The sequence below is a fragment of the Heterocephalus glaber genome, unplaced genomic scaffold (assembly GCF_053883595.1).
Source record: "Heterocephalus glaber isolate CG9 unplaced genomic scaffold, H.glaber_assembly_v1.0 deba00000621, whole genome shotgun sequence".
In the NCBI taxonomy this organism is placed as follows: Eukaryota; Metazoa; Chordata; class Mammalia; order Rodentia; family Bathyergidae; genus Heterocephalus; species Heterocephalus glaber.
This window is the reverse complement of record NW_028258153.1, coordinates 19,559,603-19,578,213: the sequence shown is the minus strand read 5'-3', so window position 1 is coordinate 19,578,213 and position 18,611 is coordinate 19,559,603. Positions and strand designations below refer to the sequence as shown.

Below are 18,611 nucleotides of genomic sequence, written 5' to 3'. Positions count from 1 at the left end.
ATTTGACTCTTAGAATTGCTACTCCACACAACAGAAGGGTCATGATTTGTTGGCATCCCTCTGTTTCTGAAACAAAGAAGCCTCTCTCATCCCTGAGCATCTCCTTAGTTTATGTGCCAGTTATGTTTTCTGCACTAAGTGGCCTCAATGCCTCATTGCCTCCATCATCTTTTAGGACAAAACTAGATTTTTTTTCTTTTCTTCTTTCTCCAGATTCTCCATTGATAACAGCGGGAAATGGGTGGTTCATAACTCTTGGATGTTTTCCCCCATTCTTCCTAATAAAACGCCTAAGAGGTTAGAACACTGTGAAAGAAAAGATTTCCATGGGAGTGATGAATTGCCACATGCTGCATGTTCCTACTCTCCTCTTTCATTAAGTTTCCTATGACTGGAAATATTTTTAGGAGCTTGAGAAGGAAGTTTTCTTGACTGAGGAACCCTAAGGATAGCCTACATTGTTTTCATCTTAATACATGGTCCTGCCATAGTTCTCTTACATTAAGATCTGAAAATTAAAGCCTTTTCATGTACATAGGATTCAAATAAAAATAATCCATGTGGCTTTTAAGAATGCTTATCAATTTGGTCACTCCAGTAGTATTCTAATCTTAGTTAAAATCCAAATTACTGATAGCCGGTAATTTAAAAAGCTATTGTCAATCTTTTTAACTGAGAACACTGTCATCTTAGTGTAACACTGTAATACTTTAAATAAAGAGGAAGTCAAAAATGGCAGGATTTTAAAGCTGTCAGGTAGATTCTTACCAACTCCACGTGGCAATATTGTTTTAGCTCATAGATAGGAATAGTACGAACAATCTTTACATCACATGAACCATACTATTTAAATATAATGGGTTTAGTTTTGGCTTCATATCTTCTTTTTTTAAAACAGTACATGTTTGTAGTACTTAATGTTTACATTCCTTGTGTGGAGTTGTTACATGTAAGGAACACATCTCAATTCCTTTCTTTACCCCCTATCACCTCTTTGGGCATTGGTGACAAGAGAATGGAGGTGCTAGGGATTAAGGGTCCCTTTAGGTCTGACAAGCTTTTTCGGTTACAGAATAATTTTTTTAATTTACCTAATATAAAACTGTAGTCTCAACCTTATCCAGGCAGTGGCTACTTAAAAAGTTACCAAGTTGAATGTTAACTTGTAATGTTCAGTGATCCTACTTTTCTCACCAGTGTTAAAAGGGATCGCGTGACTTTTGGTTACAATATCCTTTCTCCTGAATATTTAGGTGAAAAACTGGTGTCTTCTTTGCTAAGAAAAAAAAACTCTCTTTCTCTTTAATTCCAGAAATGTAGGCAGCTTTAATACTATCCAAGACTATCAGGAAATTAAATTAAATGGTATGTGCTGACCTAAATCTCTCATCCTTCCTCTTATTTGGAATGATATTCAACATTTTAAGAAATTTATCCAAGTTAAAATTTCTTCTGAGTCAGCTACTTAGTCCACAGAGAGTCATTTTGTGCCAAATTCCATTTATTGGTCTGGCTTGGGTACCTCCCAATTTTGTGACAAGATTTTTGGCACCTTTCCCTTGGCTTAATCTTCAAGTGATTGATTCCTCAGAGCTCAGAAAAAAATCAAAGGCCCAGGTAAGATAAGTCTTTCTAACATTTTTGGCACCAAATACATTGTTCCTCCCCGCACCTTGTGAAATCAATCTAGTATTCTTGAGATTCCTCTAATGACCTAACATGGGAGCTTCCCCTAACCGTGCCTGGTATTTCCTTACCTTGGCAGGAAGAGAGCTCCTGTTGATGATCTTGTAGGGCCTCTACACATGAAGGATGTTTATGTCTAGAGATGGTGAGACCTTCCCACAGACATTACAACTAAAATCCCTGTTGTTCAGTTCCTTTAAGAAAAAGCACAAGTTTTACTGAGCCTGGAAAATCCCAAAGCACAATGGAACCTCAAGTTATGACTGGCATGACATACGAACAACTTGTGTTAATTAGGTTAATGGAAGATTCATCTGCCTCTTGTTAGCTATAGCATGTACCCAGGTAAACATCCAGATTTCAGCTGTATTGACTCACAACCAACTTGAGTTACAACCAGCTCTCGGGAACTAATTGAGTTCGTAGGTCAAGGGTCCACTGTATATGAAACCTCTTTTCCTATCTCACTAATTGAACAACAAATCCTAGAAATGCAGGGTATGGAGGGGTAGCAGAAGAAATATTTTAAAACAATGAAACAACTTAAATATTCAGGGGAACATAACAATTCAGAGGAAATATCAAATTTGGCATGTCCCTTTTTCAAATTATCCTTTAATTTTGATTATACTCATAGTCAAAAAGTATATCTGAAAAGGAATTCTTAGTTTTTCTTTTCATATGCTTAACAGACACCTAAACCAATAGTTTAATACTCTGCATTGTCAGAAAGGGATTATAAATTTTACTTTCTTGAGTACTATATTGTCTTCTTTTCTGTTGTTTTGATTTACTGCTTGGGATGTTTTAATATATATTGACTGTCTGCAGAGAACTTTGTTGATGCAGCTCTTTAAGATGATGCAGTACTGAAGAAAGCCAAAGAGTTCTTCTTTATGAGCTCTGACATATTAATTAGCAAAATGGACTAAAAAGCTTTCCTATTTCTGTTTTAATTTCTTATATTCTCAAATACCTGTCTATATAGCTGTAAAACAGGCAAGTCTGTGAAAGTAATGGCTGACAGTAAATCCAGACCTTTCCTGAGACAAGTTTATCAATTAATGAGCAAGTACTCATTAACCAACCATGTGACTAACTATAGACAAAGTGCTATGCAACCTCCACGTTTGGTTAGAATCCTAACACAGTTTACTTATGAAGACAGCAAAGCTCTGGCATTTATATACCTCATCCATCAGCTGGTCACTGTTGGGTTAGGGTAGGAAGGCAGACATTGTGTGGTAGAGCTCATGCTTTGGAGCATTTGTGTTCTGCCAGCACATGGCTAATAATGAGGATATAGGCATTAAACACAGTCCATATATCTACTTCTAGTGGAAAGATGTGACATGCACACATAAAGACATCTGATAAATTCTTATTTACCTTTTGTAAACTCAGCTGAGCAAGGAACACAGTAGCTGTAATTCTCTATCAGACTACTGTAATTCACTAAATATGAGAGAGACATCTTATCAGACCATTCTTGCGTTTGTTTCCCTGTATTCATGTATATGTATATATGAATATGTGAGCCAAGCTGAGATATGTATGAGAGAAAAATATGCACATGATACATATAAATAATAGCAAATGTACATGTGATGTGTATTCTTATAGTAAGGCTGAAAGTTTAATATTGAAGTTGCTACAATGGCAGACCTTACATTCTGTTCTAAAATGCAGAGTGTATGAATTTCAAACCTAGACTGCTCAAATGTGGCCTCAGAACTTTTTGGATCCATGTAAAAGAACAGAGCTTTTAAAAAAACATAAGAGAATTGGATAATGTAATACAAAAGCAACAAGTTATTAAGTGAAATTTCATACATTTTCTTGTCTTTGTATTCCATATTTTATAGAATATTAAAATTAAATCATGCATTTAAATTTGGAGATGTAAACCATAATCATTTTTCACAGGAAGTTTTCTAGTTGGGTTACTTTTTTCACAATTTTTTTATAGCTACTCTTGATGAGGAACCAAAATTTTAGTGTTTGTTCTTAGTGGATTAGAAATCTATTTTCTTTCCTTACCATTTGGTTCAAGTAACACAGCATATATCTGAGCATACATCTTTACTGGTACCTTTAAGCTTCTGTCATTTGTTAATTGGATAAATATAGTTTTAAACACAAGAAAAGTCCATATTTTCTCATGTTCCAACTTTCGTTTACATTTCGACAGGATTCAGGAAAATCAGCAATCTAGAAATCTTCATATAGAAACTTGATTATAAAGCAACTCTGGTATTTGCTCTGTTGCAAGATTACTGAATACTGTGTTCTCTAAAATTTAATGAATCAACCTGAATTAGAAACAAATATGTCAGTCTTTTTAATAAAATTTTTTACTACTCAGATATAAAGAGAGTCTGTGCATCTCTGAGTATGAGTAAATAGACTTTTTCCAATTGAAATTTGAAAATGAATGATTGCATTCCCTCTATTTATGAAATGCCCACTCTCTGTGACAGCTATTATGGAATGGAGTAGAGATATAAAGAGAAATAAGACATGGTCCTGCCTTGGGAGGTCTGTTTATAATGTGGGAGAGGAGACAGAACATAAATGTCTGATGTTGTATCTGTTAGGTACTTTATGCTGAAAAGTATAATACAGGAATCTCACAAAGGAAAAATTGCTTGGTTCTGTTTGAGACTGGAGGGCAGCTGCTGTGTTTCCAGAAAGAAGCACCTTCCTTAGCAGTAAGCTAAGGAGAAGCTGAAAATTTAGAAAAGATGTAGCACTTTTTAGGCATGTGGAAAGTTATGAAAAGATGAAACAATGAGCAGTTCAGTGTAGCTAGAGTATTGAGGTGAAGTGACAAGGTGCCAGGTTGAGCAACTAGGCAGAAATTCGGTTCCAAGAAATTCCTGCCAAATCCAAAAGTGTAATTTTACCATACCAGCTCAGAGACTCTGAACAGATTTAGGAGGGGAGCAGCCACTTTGGTTTTCTAGTAATATCAAATAGAGGTCTGGGAGACTAGAAAGAAAAAAAAAATGTAAGGTGAATATGATGTGGGTTAACTGATTAGAAATGAGAATGGAAGTAAAAGTGAGAAATAATTCAGCAAACAGATTTGAGGTTTTTTCTTTTTAATTAAACTTAGTGGGCAAGTAAAGAGGATTCAGTTTGATTGTCACCGTGTTAGTCAGCTATTGTTACAGCTATTCTTCATGATAAAACCAACAGTAAGCATTTATTTCTTGTTCCCATATCTTCAAGTAGGCTGGAGTTTGCTGATCTCAGCATTTTAGTTTCAACCACCAGAATAAGACCAAGTTCTCTGCATGTGTCTCATGTGCCTTTCAGTTGTTTCAGAGGCATGTACCTTAGATAGCAAGAGTGATAAGGAGAGGAAAACCATAAGCTACGTGCAGAACCTTCGCCTATTAGGTGATGGCAAAGGTAGTAAAGGGCAAGGACAAGCATGAGTAGAGGGAAGGGTGCCAGGCTGGCGTGAGCTGTGAAGGACTAGGATTCTACATGAATGTAGATGAGCAATGTATGGAAAGTGGAAATGAGGACAGAGGAGGCTAAGCCACCTCTCAACATGACGTGCATGGTGCAGAGGAGAAGCTTCAAGAGAGAGGGCTACAGGGGGAACAGAATTTCGAGTGGAGTGCTGAAGTTCAGTTAAACTAAAAGGAGAGGTTCAAACATGAGCTTAAACAGTGTTTGTCAACCATGGAAAGATGGTTGGACTCAAGAAGGCAAGTGTAAGATGGAGGAGAAATGGGCCAGTGAGAAAAACTAAAGATACAGTGATAAGAGGCCGGTTAGCACAACAGAAATTAGATGATAGAGGCCTCATACCTTGGCAGTGACTGGGGATTGCCGTGTGATTGCCCTGGTTTGTTTAAATGGCTCTGCAATTGCCAAGAGGATGAATCCTAATTTGTCTGATGAGTAGAGAAAAGGCTTGGGTATGTGGAGACTCACTGATGGTCTTGATGCACTCTTATAAAGAACTTTTGTCTCCCATGAATGAGGACATTACGAATTTGCATAAGGAAATGATTCCAAGGTTACAGAGAAGAAGATGCTTAATTTTCTCCAGGTGTAGAAATTGAGAGGTAAATTTAGCTGCAGTGAGTTTCAGTAGACAGGAGGAAAAACAAAACAAACCAGAGAGAAGTGGCTCAAGGAGGAATAGGATGTGGATACACCATAGATGACCTTTCTAGAAGGTTAAATAAAGGAGAGAGAGGGAGGGCAGGAGAAAGGGAGGGAGGGAGGGATGGAAGGAGGAGAGGAGAGGAAGAAGAGGAGGAGAGAGGAAGAAGAGGAGGAGAGAGGAAGAGAAGAAAGGAGGAGGAGGAGAAGTAGGAGGAAGAGGAAGAAGAAGAAAAGTTGTTTTTATTGTTTTAATGTTATTAATGAGAAACCCTGGACCATGGTTTTAGGATGAGAGAAAAGAGATATTTGTGACAGAAGGAAGGAGGAAGAAAGAGGACATTGGTAAAGTGACAGAATTTTGAGTGTAGTTTGTAGGAGTTGTCCTTGATGAGGGTGAGTCTGGGTTGCAGGGAAAATGCTAGGAACACTTGTGTGAATCTATTTGTAGATAAAGAGAGTTAAGGATGTCAGTGGGGCCAGTTTTCTTGATGATGTCAAGTCTGTACCTAAGGACATTATAGTGTTAGCTAACAAGGTGCTCAAGAAAATAAAAAACACTAGAGATAATAAGATGAACCATATTGGGATATGTGTAAGTTACTCAATAAAAATTGAATCTACCACTATGAAAATATATATTATATGCAGATACACACACAATTACTCTTCATTTAAGGACTGAGTAGAAAAGGAGCTACAATTTTTTCCAAACTAAAATGTTTGTTTTCTTTTGCAATTATATTTCCAGTTTTCTGCTTATGGTGGATCACAGACTATTAGAACCAAATGGAACATTATATTTCTCTACTTTAATCCACTTATTTTAGAGTGAAGCCTAGAGAGAGAAAAGTAATTCCCACCAAAGGTCCAGCTATTTATAGGCAGAATTGAAGCCCAGACCTGATTTCCATCTCACTGGTCTCTTACTCTACCAATTTTGCCTGATTTAACAACAAAAATATTCATTAAAATCTTCAAAATTTCCCCAGAACTCAACAGAGATAACAGAAAGATAAAAGTAATCTAGCACAACTCTGGTAAGCTTCTACCATTACAACCCACAGAATTGAAAAAGCTTCCAAATATAAATTTTAAATTATGTGTTTTTAAAAATATATAGAGACTTTTCAACAGTTTCTTTGTTATTATTCATCATACTTTTTACTATTATTGTGATGTGATTATTTTTCCCTAAGTGTAAATGTATAGGAACAATTCAGAGTTCCAATAGAATTTGTTGATATGGGCTATTTGATTATATATTTGTCCCCTTTATGTATTGATACCTACATTATAAAATTTTAAATAGCCAACCTGTCTTTAAATAGCCAATTCTGTCTCTGTCATTCATAATTTGACAGTTTATTTTTAAAATAAAATTTACTGTATTTAAATGTACATGGATTTAGAAAATTTATAGTGTCTAAAATTTTTAAGTTGTTTAAATAAGTGAAAAATAATTTTAAAGAGAAGAGGTTATTTCTGTATACCTATGTCAGATTCTTCAAATGTGATGGAACACTCAGACTTCATCATTTGCAGGGCATGCATCATATATATTTAGGAAAGATTGGTTTAGAACTGATGATTCTAATAGTACTTCTAAATGCCAGAGTAAATACCTGCAGTAAAACATGTTATAAAATGATTATATGAGAGTGGGTAATACAGAGCAAATGTTGATATCAAGACTTCATGAGTAATCTCCATCCCAACTTCAAATTAGCTCTGCAACTGGAAAAACCATAGGAGGGAGCCATACACGGAAGAGAGTAACTTTAACATTGTACTTATATGCCATCATCAGTCCAAACATCATGATAGGAATTTGGATGTACTATGGATAAAAACCAGTCACATTCTCAAAATCATAATAACTATAAATTTTATCCCACAATTTGAGCATCAGCTCCATCCCCTTTCCTTCATGTTTGGTTGTAGGATGCATTCATTGTTGTTTGCAATGAAAATATTTCAGTAAAATCATTGAATTCTATATCTAATAGCCTAAAATAATGGCAATCCTTTTTGAAGAATAGATTCAGAAAGAGATAACACTCTTTAGCCCCTATCTAATTACTTTAAAAATGCTAACATGGAGACCCAGAATTTAAAATCACTCTTCAAAGGTAGTGTGTATAAATTCTCAAAAATGATCAAAATAATGATATATGGGAACAAACTTCCCAAAACAAATATAATTATTATATATTGCAAACATATGTCAGTGACATTTTTTTAAAAAATAATTGTGGAGGAGAAAACAACAACAAAAACCTGGACTCTCTGAATCTGATGACTCAGATTATAAGCTACCTACTTGCAAGACATTTTTTTAAAATTTTGTTGATACATTTTAAATACACATAATGATCACATTCATCATAGGGAATTGGTACCTGTACATGATATATCTTGCTTTATCTTTTTTTCCCATTCCCCTCCCCTCTCTTCAACCCCTCTTCCCCTCCTGATTTGCAAAAGCTTTGTTTCCATTTTTCTCCTTACATTCTTTTTTGTTGTCCCTTTTTTCATTTTCCCCTCCCTTTCCCTTGTTTCTCTTCCCATTTGAACATTTAAGACCTTTTATTTTAAACTTCTATGAAACTCTAGCCTGCCAGTGTTAACTAATGGATAATTAATTAACCATTCTGGAAATGGTTTAAAATTTAAATCTTAAGTTTTCTCAACCAAAAATTAGCCAACACATTATATTCAAAGTATAATTTTATAATTTACACTGGGAAATCTGAAGATGAGCTCTAACATGATAATTTCCCAATCTACGTTGAATAATATAAAACTATGACCAAAGTTAATGTTTTTTCAGTACTGAGGATTGAACCTAGGTAGCACTGAACTATATCCCCATTCATTTTTAATTTTTATTTTAAAACAGAGTCTCCTTAAATTTCCCACATTGGTCTCAAACTTAGAATTCTCATTCCTCAGCCTCCCAAGAAGCTGGGATTACAGGTGTGTGCCATTTCCCATTGGAAAAGCTTAAATTTTATTTTTAAAATCTGATACAGTATTTCTAAATACTGGTAAAGGTATAATATTCCCCACTAATGGTGAAAAATTTTTCAGAATGCATTCATTCTGATAATATTTTTACTTGATATAAGTTGTATATGAGTGTTTAGACACACATGAGTTTCATAAACGAAGTGAACTGTTTTTAGAGGGCTGGAGAAAGGGGATCATTAAGAGACATATACTTCATGAAAGATATTGCCCCCTGAATAATTGTTCCTTCACTCAGGCTCTGTCACAGAGATGAATTTCAGTGTCTTCATAAAGTCCTACGGTTCCCTCCAGCACTGTGTTGTCACTTGCCCTCCCAGCCTTGCTTTCGCTCCCATCACCCTCAGCACCACCCTTGCCTTGCCTGCCCGCCTTCTGACTCACAGAGCTGCTCTCCATTGCTCACTGCCCTGTTTTCCTCTTTGATGCCTCTTTGATGTCCAGCTGAAGTTTTTCAAGGGACCTGCTCCTGCAGGCAGGATTCTCTTCCAGAGCGCAACCTAGCTTAACTTTAGCTGTCTCCAGCCTCTGCTTTTGTACTGTTTTTAGCCTCTCCCAGGCTTTGTTTCTCCAGCTCACACTTCTGTTCCAGAGCCAGTTAGCCCCTATAAGAGACAAGAAAAACAAACAAAAAACCTATTTTTCCTATTCTCACACATTCAACACAGAATACTCTAATATCCAACACAGCACAGCTGCCCACTCTGACCATTCTCCAGCAAACACCAACTAGTGTGTCCTACTATTCAGTTCACTTCTGACACTACCTACAATCTGTGGGCTGCTCCCAGTTCAGATGCCAGTTACAAGTTCTCACTGTGATCTGCACTTCTGGCAGTCACCTGTAAATTTGGGTTCCCATGACCGCCTCATTGAGTTCAGTTAATTTTCTGGAGTAGTTCACAGAGCTTAGGGAAATACTTTTCTTACATTTACTTATTTCTAAGGATATTACAGAGGATACAAATGAATGATCAGGGGAAGAGAGGCATAGGACAAGGTGTGGGGAAAGGTCCAACCACCATGTCCTCTCCCTGTGTCACCTTCTGGGCACTGAAGCAATCTGCAAGCTCTCACAACCTTGTTTTTTTGAGTTTTCATGGAGACTTCATTCCAAGGACATGATTAATTACATGACTGGTCATTGGTGGTTGACTCAAACTTCAGTCCTTCTCTCTCCCCAGAGATTATGTTATAGGACTGAAAATTTCAGCCTTCTAATCACTTGGTTGGTGGCCCTGAAAGCCAGCCCCCACTTACAGGTGATTTCGTAGCCATTAGTCATCTCAATATGAAACATCATGCTGCAGATTCCAAATATTTTAGGAGTTGAGTGCTAGGAAATGAGACAAAGACTGAATGTTATATCACAGTCCCTAAGATCACTCTCAGGCCACTTTTTTCAGTTTCCTTTGGTCAGTAGCCATGTCTCCCTTATACCATTCATATTCCCAAGACCATATCTTTTCTCAAATACATAGAACTCTGACATCTCCTGCAAAAAGAGGTGGGGGGGAATAATAACTCATTTATTACACCAATACTTACAAATACTTATCATATACTTGGTAGTACCATGTGTGCCATGTACTACAAATTTGCATAGGAAATGGATTCTGCCCCTAGGGTGCTCATGGCTACAAAACAGTAGGAATGCAAACAGTGAAAATGTCACATTCTTAACATATAAATGCAAATACCTAGAAAAAGTCATAGTAATTACCTTTACTGAGAGAGAAGATTAGGCTTGGGAATCTACTGGACATTCTGCTTTATCTATAGTATTTAGATATTTACATTGAGACTATAGTGTATGAACTAGTTAATGAAGTACAGATTTAAAAAGTTAACTTTTTAAAAAATTATTTTTAATTGACAAAATTTTATCAATCATATACATTGTGATATTTTAAATACACACATACAGTACATTGTAGTGTTAAATCTAGCTAATACCAAATGGATTATCTCACACATTTATCATTCTTTTGATAAGATCATTTAATGTCCACTCCTAGTATTTTTCAAGATTACAGTATGTCATCATTAACTATAGCCACTATAGTGTACAACAGCTCTCTTGAGTTTATTTCTCATAACTATAAATACATGTTCTTTGGCCAATGTCTCCTCTAACTACTTTTTAACCATTTACGACATTTAAATATTTTAAAACATTTGTGAATGTTGTGAAAAATCACTTGTTGAATCTAACAATAGGAATGTATAAATGATTTTTTTTTGTACACATGTACAAAGGATTTTGTACTGGAACCAGAACAGATTATACAAAAGAACCATGGGAAATAAGACAGTTTCTGTTTTCTGGGAGGAAGTTGAAAGGCTGAATCTCAGAATTATATGGGGAAGCAGTTTGGGGTGCAGAGGTTATTTGGGGGAAAGAAGGAATGGAAAAAGGCTTCACTGTGAGACCTCTCATTTCATTATGGCTGGAAAAAGAACCATAATGAAAACCACTTATGGAATATTAAACCCCCCTGTTAATTTTTAGTATCCTAGAGGGGAAGGAACTTACTCTTTGTAATTTATTTAACAAGGCACCCATGTGAGGCTATGAACAAAATGTTCCTTTTTAGAGTTTCATCATGCCCAACTGTATCTAATAAAATCAGATTTATAATCATAAGAGAACTAATGTTGAATGTATAGAAATAAAAAAGAAAATTTTCAGCAACCTAGATTACTTCATGCTAAAATAGAAAATGCAAATTCATTCCCACTCTACTGATAATTAGAAACCACACACCCACATACAACAACTTCAAAATTCCACTCCACCAAAATAGAATGAAGCCATTCAAAATTACTTTATAAACAGAAACGCTTTCATTAACCAATCAGTTTTTAAAACTTGCATACTTTTTAAAACCAGGCAAGCCAAACCACAACTAAATAAATAAGGAGGCAGATAGTTTTATAAAATATCATGACTTGCCATCAGTGTATTGTTAGAGATATTTAGAAATATTTCCATCAAACTGGTGATGGGTGCATTTTGCTTGCTGTATAACAGGCCTCAGAGAAAATGCTACCATTGTTTGAGTCAGTGATTTGGCAGTCCTTAACCCGATTTCAGTAGTTACATAGGAAAACATGTTTTTTATTTTTAAAAGTTACATATTTATATTAATTTTTTTAAATGCCATTTACAGAAATAACATGTTTTTATATAATAAAATTGTGTTTTAAAGGAAATTAGTAAGGAAGTAACTATGAAATACTGTGTGAACATAGCAAAATATTATGAAGTGGTATCACAAATTGATAAAATGAGGGAAACATTGTTCTGTAAGCTTTCATCAGCATGTCGATTGTGTCCATCGTCATGCTAACATTCATAGCTCAAAGAAGTGTCTCCACGCTGAGGATTCCACATATTTCATGCTCACACTCTGAGTCCTACTGCCATTCTGATTAAGCATCAGCTTCCTCCATGAATGGGCCACAGCTTTACCTAATACTGTGAACCCTCAATCAAATCTAACCTGAGTTATATTTTCCAACACATTCCCCAACAGGCTGTTTCCATTAGAGAAGGAAAGATAACAGTTGCAGTCATACTTTTCCATGTGGCCTGGGAAGTTTCACCAATTCAGAGGGAACCTGGACCTTTCTTTTTCTTAAGTCTTCACATCATTCCAGCAGAAGATCGAGTCAATCCTATAGCTTTACTTCCCACCTTTTCTGGAGCCACCATTACCTGGAGATACTCAGGAGTCTCCAAACTGACTGATCCTCACCTTTTTCAATGCTGGGCAGTTCTCTTCTCCCAGAAACCAAAGGCATTTTTGGAAAGTGCTTAAAATCCTGTGATGGCTCCCCATCATTCATAGAAAATAATCTCATTCATAGAAAATGATGCCTATTTCCAACTGTCATCCACAAGACCATGCCTCTTCTGACCTACATACTTACCTCTCCAACCTGTCACTGCCACTTCCTTCTCCTTCCCAGCCCTAAGACCATGTTGCTAGCTCTACTTTTTGAACAGGTTTGCTTGGTCTCTCTTTAGGCCCTTTGTATATATGCATTCCTTCTGTTTGAAATGATCTCTCCTTACTTTATGTGACTGATTCCCTTTGATTTGGTCCTCAAACATCCTATCTTCAAATACATCTTCCACGATGACTGCACCCAGAACAGTACCCCACAGGAAGTCAGTTTCTATCACCTCCCACTATTTATGCCTTTATGACATAGTCTGTCATCAATGTGTGCATGTTTGTGTTTGTGTTTATGTAACCTACTATCTGTCTCTCCTACCACCAGAATGTGGCCTCCACTAGGGCAGGAATCTCATAGCCCCGGTACTAAGAGTGGTATCTGACACACAGCAGGCTTCCTTTACTCAATATTTGCTAAGTCACTTTCCTGATGTACCTTTCTCTATATTTTTATTTTCAGATTTTCCAAATCTTTTCCTTCATATGTACTTCTTCTCTTAACAAATAGCTCAATTTTGTTTTGAGGATCAGACTAACAATCTAAATTGTAACTAGGGTTTTAGTACATTTACATTTAGTACCTTTATTGTAATTGCTGCCATATTTAGATTTAATGTTTATTCTCTTATGTTTTATATTTGAACCATTTTGTGGCTCTTTTTCTTGTAATTTTAGGATGAACTAGTGTTTTAAATCCCATTTTTATGCTGATTTGAAAATTATAGAACACATTTTTATTATACATACTGAACAAAATCTAAAATTAGTTCATACATAATTCTCCTCAAACAAGGCAAGCAACTGAGAACACTAGTTCCTCTTACATCCTTCTACTTTTTATACCATTTTCTATTGTTTTATTTCTTATTTTTGATCCCAGAAACTTACACATTAATTTTGATGTTTTGTGCATTCAATATTTCTTCAAACTTACCCAAACATTTACAAATTTCTTTTCTCACATTTCTTCCTTGCTTTATAGACTTTCCCTCTGGCTTCTTTTTCTTTCTTTCTGAAGTATGCCCACTAGGCAACTTTTAATGAAGGTCTATAGATTCCGTTGTTTTGTTTATCAGAAAATGTCTTTTTCTTTACAACTGGTTTTGTTGGGTATTTAATGTTCCCTGGAAGCACACTGAAAATATTTTTGACTCTGGTCTTGATTCTACTGCCATCAGTCATATCTCCTGTCCTATGGTTCTCCTTGTAGAGCTCTTACTTAATAAGAGTATTTAGTGCATATATGCTAGACCATACTAAGCTATGTTCTTTATATCCTCTCTCATATTTTTCTATCTCCTTGACTTTGCACTCAATTCTAATTGACTAACTTAACTAATAGCTTCGATTCAATATCTAAATTTCTTTCATATTTCTACTGGCTCTCATTCATGGTAATTGTTTCTGTATGAGTTAGGTAATTTCTGTTTGGTTTAGGATGGGGTCAAGCATAATTGAATTTAGCGTGTGAAAATCATAGAGATCCCGAGTTCCACATGCTTTCCTCCAGAGAGGGTTTAGATACGCTGCTTCTGGGGCACTAGTGGAACAATGCTAACTTGGGATCACTTTCATTTAATTTCTTGGCTGACAGTTTAATTGATTGGAAAGAGCTAAATTTGATTTAATGCCTCTAAGAGGTAAATCTTTTGGTTGCAAATTCTCCAAGGAAGATGTTGATTATTGTGGGTATTCTTGTCTAGACCCTGACAAGATAGATTTTGGACTCACTTTGCTGAGGAAAGTGTATTCTGAGAATGAAGTTTTTTTCAGGCCACCTTCTAAGATTTTTAAGCCCTGTAGGGGTCACTGCTTTAATTGTCCTGGTTGTGACTCAACTCCCAGATTCTACCATGTTCTACCATTACACCATCTCTTCAGATTCCTGGAATCAACATTTTCCAGAAGGCAACCTCAAACTCCAAATGTGGTTGCAGATCATACTCTTTTTTTCACTTGGTTGTTTTTTGTTTGTCAAAGGCTTAGCTTAAGAATTTCCCATGAGCAAATCAATGCACTCAAAGGTACATTTGTTTTAATTTATCCAAGATCTATTTATATTTTATCATCAGGATTTTGAAAACTAATTATTGAAAACAAAAAATTTAGGTCCAATAATTGTTAGTTAAAGAATAATCCTTTATAAAGGGCTGAATTCAGACAAACCTTTGGGCCTAGTGCAGATTAAAGCATGTGTAATACCAGCCATATCTTTGCTTCCTTGCATCTGAATCACTTCTGACAAGACAAACCAACTAAACATACTCCTTAGAGATACAGGGAAAGTCATATGACATAGGAGCAAAGTGGGGGTTGATGTCTCTAATATCCTGAGAAAGTCTGAAATGGAAAATTCCCTCAAAGAAGAAACCACATAATAAAAAGTTCTAGTTACATTTGTAGTTACAAGCTATGGTTTATTACTCTGTCTGGAGATATTTATAATGATTCATTGTTATAGGAAGAAATAAAATGGGTTCACAAAAGAGCTTTTATCAGATTATAATGTGCCCTGTTGTAAAGTGAGGGAAGAAGTGGCTTATCTGGCTATTTGTTGTCACTGCCATGTGGCCCATGGATCAAATACTAATGAGAATCCTTTTTGAACTCCTGGAATGCCCTTCAGAGTGAATTCCTTGTCCTGACTGCACTGGAGGAGGAGTGCATCTGAAGGCTGTAAGGCCTTCAGGTATTAGAGCAAATCAAAACCAGCCTGTTCATTCTAACAAAAGCTGTCCTCTCAGATGTTTTCCTTTTTTGCAACCAAATGTTTTTTCCGTCTTTCTGAAATCCAGAAATCCTGATACTCTTACATAATGCAAGACTCATGTTACCATAGAGAAGGTGGTGAGCTTGGCCCAGGGAATGACTTGAGAATTGGGAAGATGATTTTTCACAGTCAAAATGCTGAAGAGTTACCTTTGCTTTTGTGGTCTACAAGGATTAGGGAAGAACCAGTAGTTCTTTAGTAATAAAAACACTACTCTGGTCAGTCATGATAAACTAGGTGACATGCTAGCTGCCTATTGTGGCTAAAAAAAATAAGTAGGCTTTAGTTTTATTTTTTTCTCTGTGCCTTTTTATCCTTTGTTTCTATGAATTATAATATCTGGGCATGTAATCCAGGGCTGGCATTGCACATACGCTACCCTTAGCTTTAAGAAGGTCATGAATTTGGAGCATTTCCCAGATTATGCATCTGCCCCTCTAGCTTGCATTTCAGAGCATATGGCTGTGGCAGAGGGGGCAAATTAGAAACCATCTCTATGTTGCTTCCAAAGTACAGGAACAAGGCAGCACTCATTTATATGACCATGAAATTGTTACTTGAGTAATAAAGAATATGAGTAGAGCTATTTTCTTGTCTTCGGTGAGTTAAAATATATTCAATTAATTACAATCATAGAAGCCAAGCTAAGTACAGAGGAATGTACAGTGTGAAAAATCCTGACCTGTGCTACTAAGACACTCAGATGTGATTTGCAGTGAATGTACTAACACCTGAGAGGAGGGACAATCTGGGATGATCCATTTTTTGTTTTACAGTATTTTATTTCTCAAGTACTGACAAATAATTTTGCCTTTAATTTGAATTTCTATATGCAAATATTTATCAGAGCAGTCAATTCATTTTAGGGATTAATAATGATAACATTTAAACTTCTGAAAACCAGGCATAGAGTGCTACCAAAAGGTAATAAGGACTAGTTTGAGGCCCATGGTACTGCTATGAAGGTAATTCTTTATGAATCTAGAGAAATATGAAGAGTAAGAAGAGAGAAGGAGGGGTGGTAGATAAGAGAGAAGATATGTCACTCCCTTTCCTAAGCTATTTCTCACTTTTATTCTGAATCCATCCCCATCTACTTCTTCCAAAGACTTGTTCATTCAGTTAGTAGCTCTTTTGCCACTTCATATTCTTCCTATTCATTGGCTTCTTTCTTTAATCTGAAAAGGAATAATCAAGGTGAAAAAGAGGTGAAGGGGCATTAACAGAGGGCATTTGGAAGCAGGGTAGAACATAAGTAAGAAGAGTCTAAACCAAAGCAATAGATAATAAGTACAGACAAGAACAGTACCTGGAAGTTTGGTTTCCTTTCTAAGGACTGTCACCTTATTTAAATAGTAAACAGGATGACTGTTTCAAAGTGGAAATCAGACTATGTCATTTCCTTTCTCAGAACAACTAGATAGCCACATGCAAAAAGAAAAAAATTCCATTTTACTCTATACCATATAAGAAATTAGTTTAATGTCCTTCACAGATCCAAATATAGCAGCTAAAACTATAAAACAAATAGAAATTTTAGTGCCAGTGGAATAAGCCGAACATTTTAGGACAAAAAACCATGAAGTATAATAGAAAAAAATCAAATTAGTCTTAATAAAAATTTAAAAATGTTTGCTCTTCAAAAAACTCTTTTGAGGAAAGAAAAGGGAGATGGCAGGCTGAAAACATTTGAAAAACCCACACCCAACAAATTATCTGTATACGGAGTATATAAAAGGTTTAAACCGAAGAGAACACTAATATTTAAGGATAAGTGAAGACCTAAGTAGACTACTACTAAGTTATTTTATATAAACAGTCCTAAGAGATTGAAGAATATTAGAATAAAATAGAAATAATAGCTACTATAAAAGATATTACAGAGACAGGGAAATAGGACTTAATGATTTCTTGTATTTAGGGGGTGTGATAGGAAGGACTTAGAGCTGACCTGAGACTCTTAAGATAGAGGATCAGAAGAAAGGTGGCGCCTGTAACAGAAAAATCAAACCATGAAAAAAAGCTAAGTGTTGAGGAACGGATATTTGAAAATATCCATCTGAAACTCAAGAGAGAGGTCAAAGTTAATGATGTAGATTAGAAGTCATCTGCATAGAGGTGATAGTTGAATCTCAGATTTGTCCACAAGATTGCACAGATTAAATTAAGTAATAATTCTTTAAAAGAGCTAGCAGCCATTAATTCATTTGGTTAACTAAAAGCCTGAGATGAAGGTAAAGGCAGTTACTAGAGTTAATGATCAGTCTCATTTTTGCTATTATCATGTTCAGTGGTTTGAAACAACTAGAGATTTTCTCTGAAAATTAGCAGCTGTATGGAAATGCAAAGTTTCTAGCAGATACAAATTTGATACCAAGTTAAATCAATTTATATATTGGTATTCATAGGGGATCTTAAACACACAAATGTAATCTTTGTTCAACTCTCTAATACTAGTGGGATGTGAGTATATAGAAGTCATTATGCAATGAAATTCACACTAATTTTGTCAATATAATCTTATGTTTTTAATGCAATTCTATGCCAGTTTATCATATTAGGTTTCTACTTTGATCAGTTGACAAAAGTCAGCTTATATACATGTTTCTATTTAGAAAAATAAATGCTGAGTGAATGATAATGTATTCTCCCTATGGAGATAGTAATATTAGTGTACTATTTTTCCTTTCTTTCCAGTTTTCATCTTTAGAGATTAGCATACAAGTTTTATTATTTGAAAATAATTTGTTTTACCTACCAACCCCTATAACAAACACACACATCTTATGCGTTTGCAAAGAGAACTTCATTATATCTGTTGGAAACTCTCAGTTCACCTCAGTTCATGAACTTAATTCGTTCCACAATTCTGGGGAAGATGGCCACGTTCTTATTCATGTGGGGAAGATGGCTGCATTATTTATCACCAAGTGTAGAGTTTGTGAACAGAAGCAAAATTCTTGCTGAATGCTTCTGGTTGCCAACAGAATTGTTCACGAACAGAAGCATTCATAAATATACTTATATATTATTCA

At 35.6% G+C, this 18,611-nt stretch overlaps 1 protein-coding gene across 25 annotated transcripts in view; it reads left to right on the top strand.

The window, feature by feature from the left end:
- Positions 1–18,611, top strand: part of Pard3b (par-3 family cell polarity regulator beta) — a 1,069,040-nt gene that overhangs the window by 683,841 nt on the left and 366,588 nt on the right. The window lies entirely within an intron of this gene.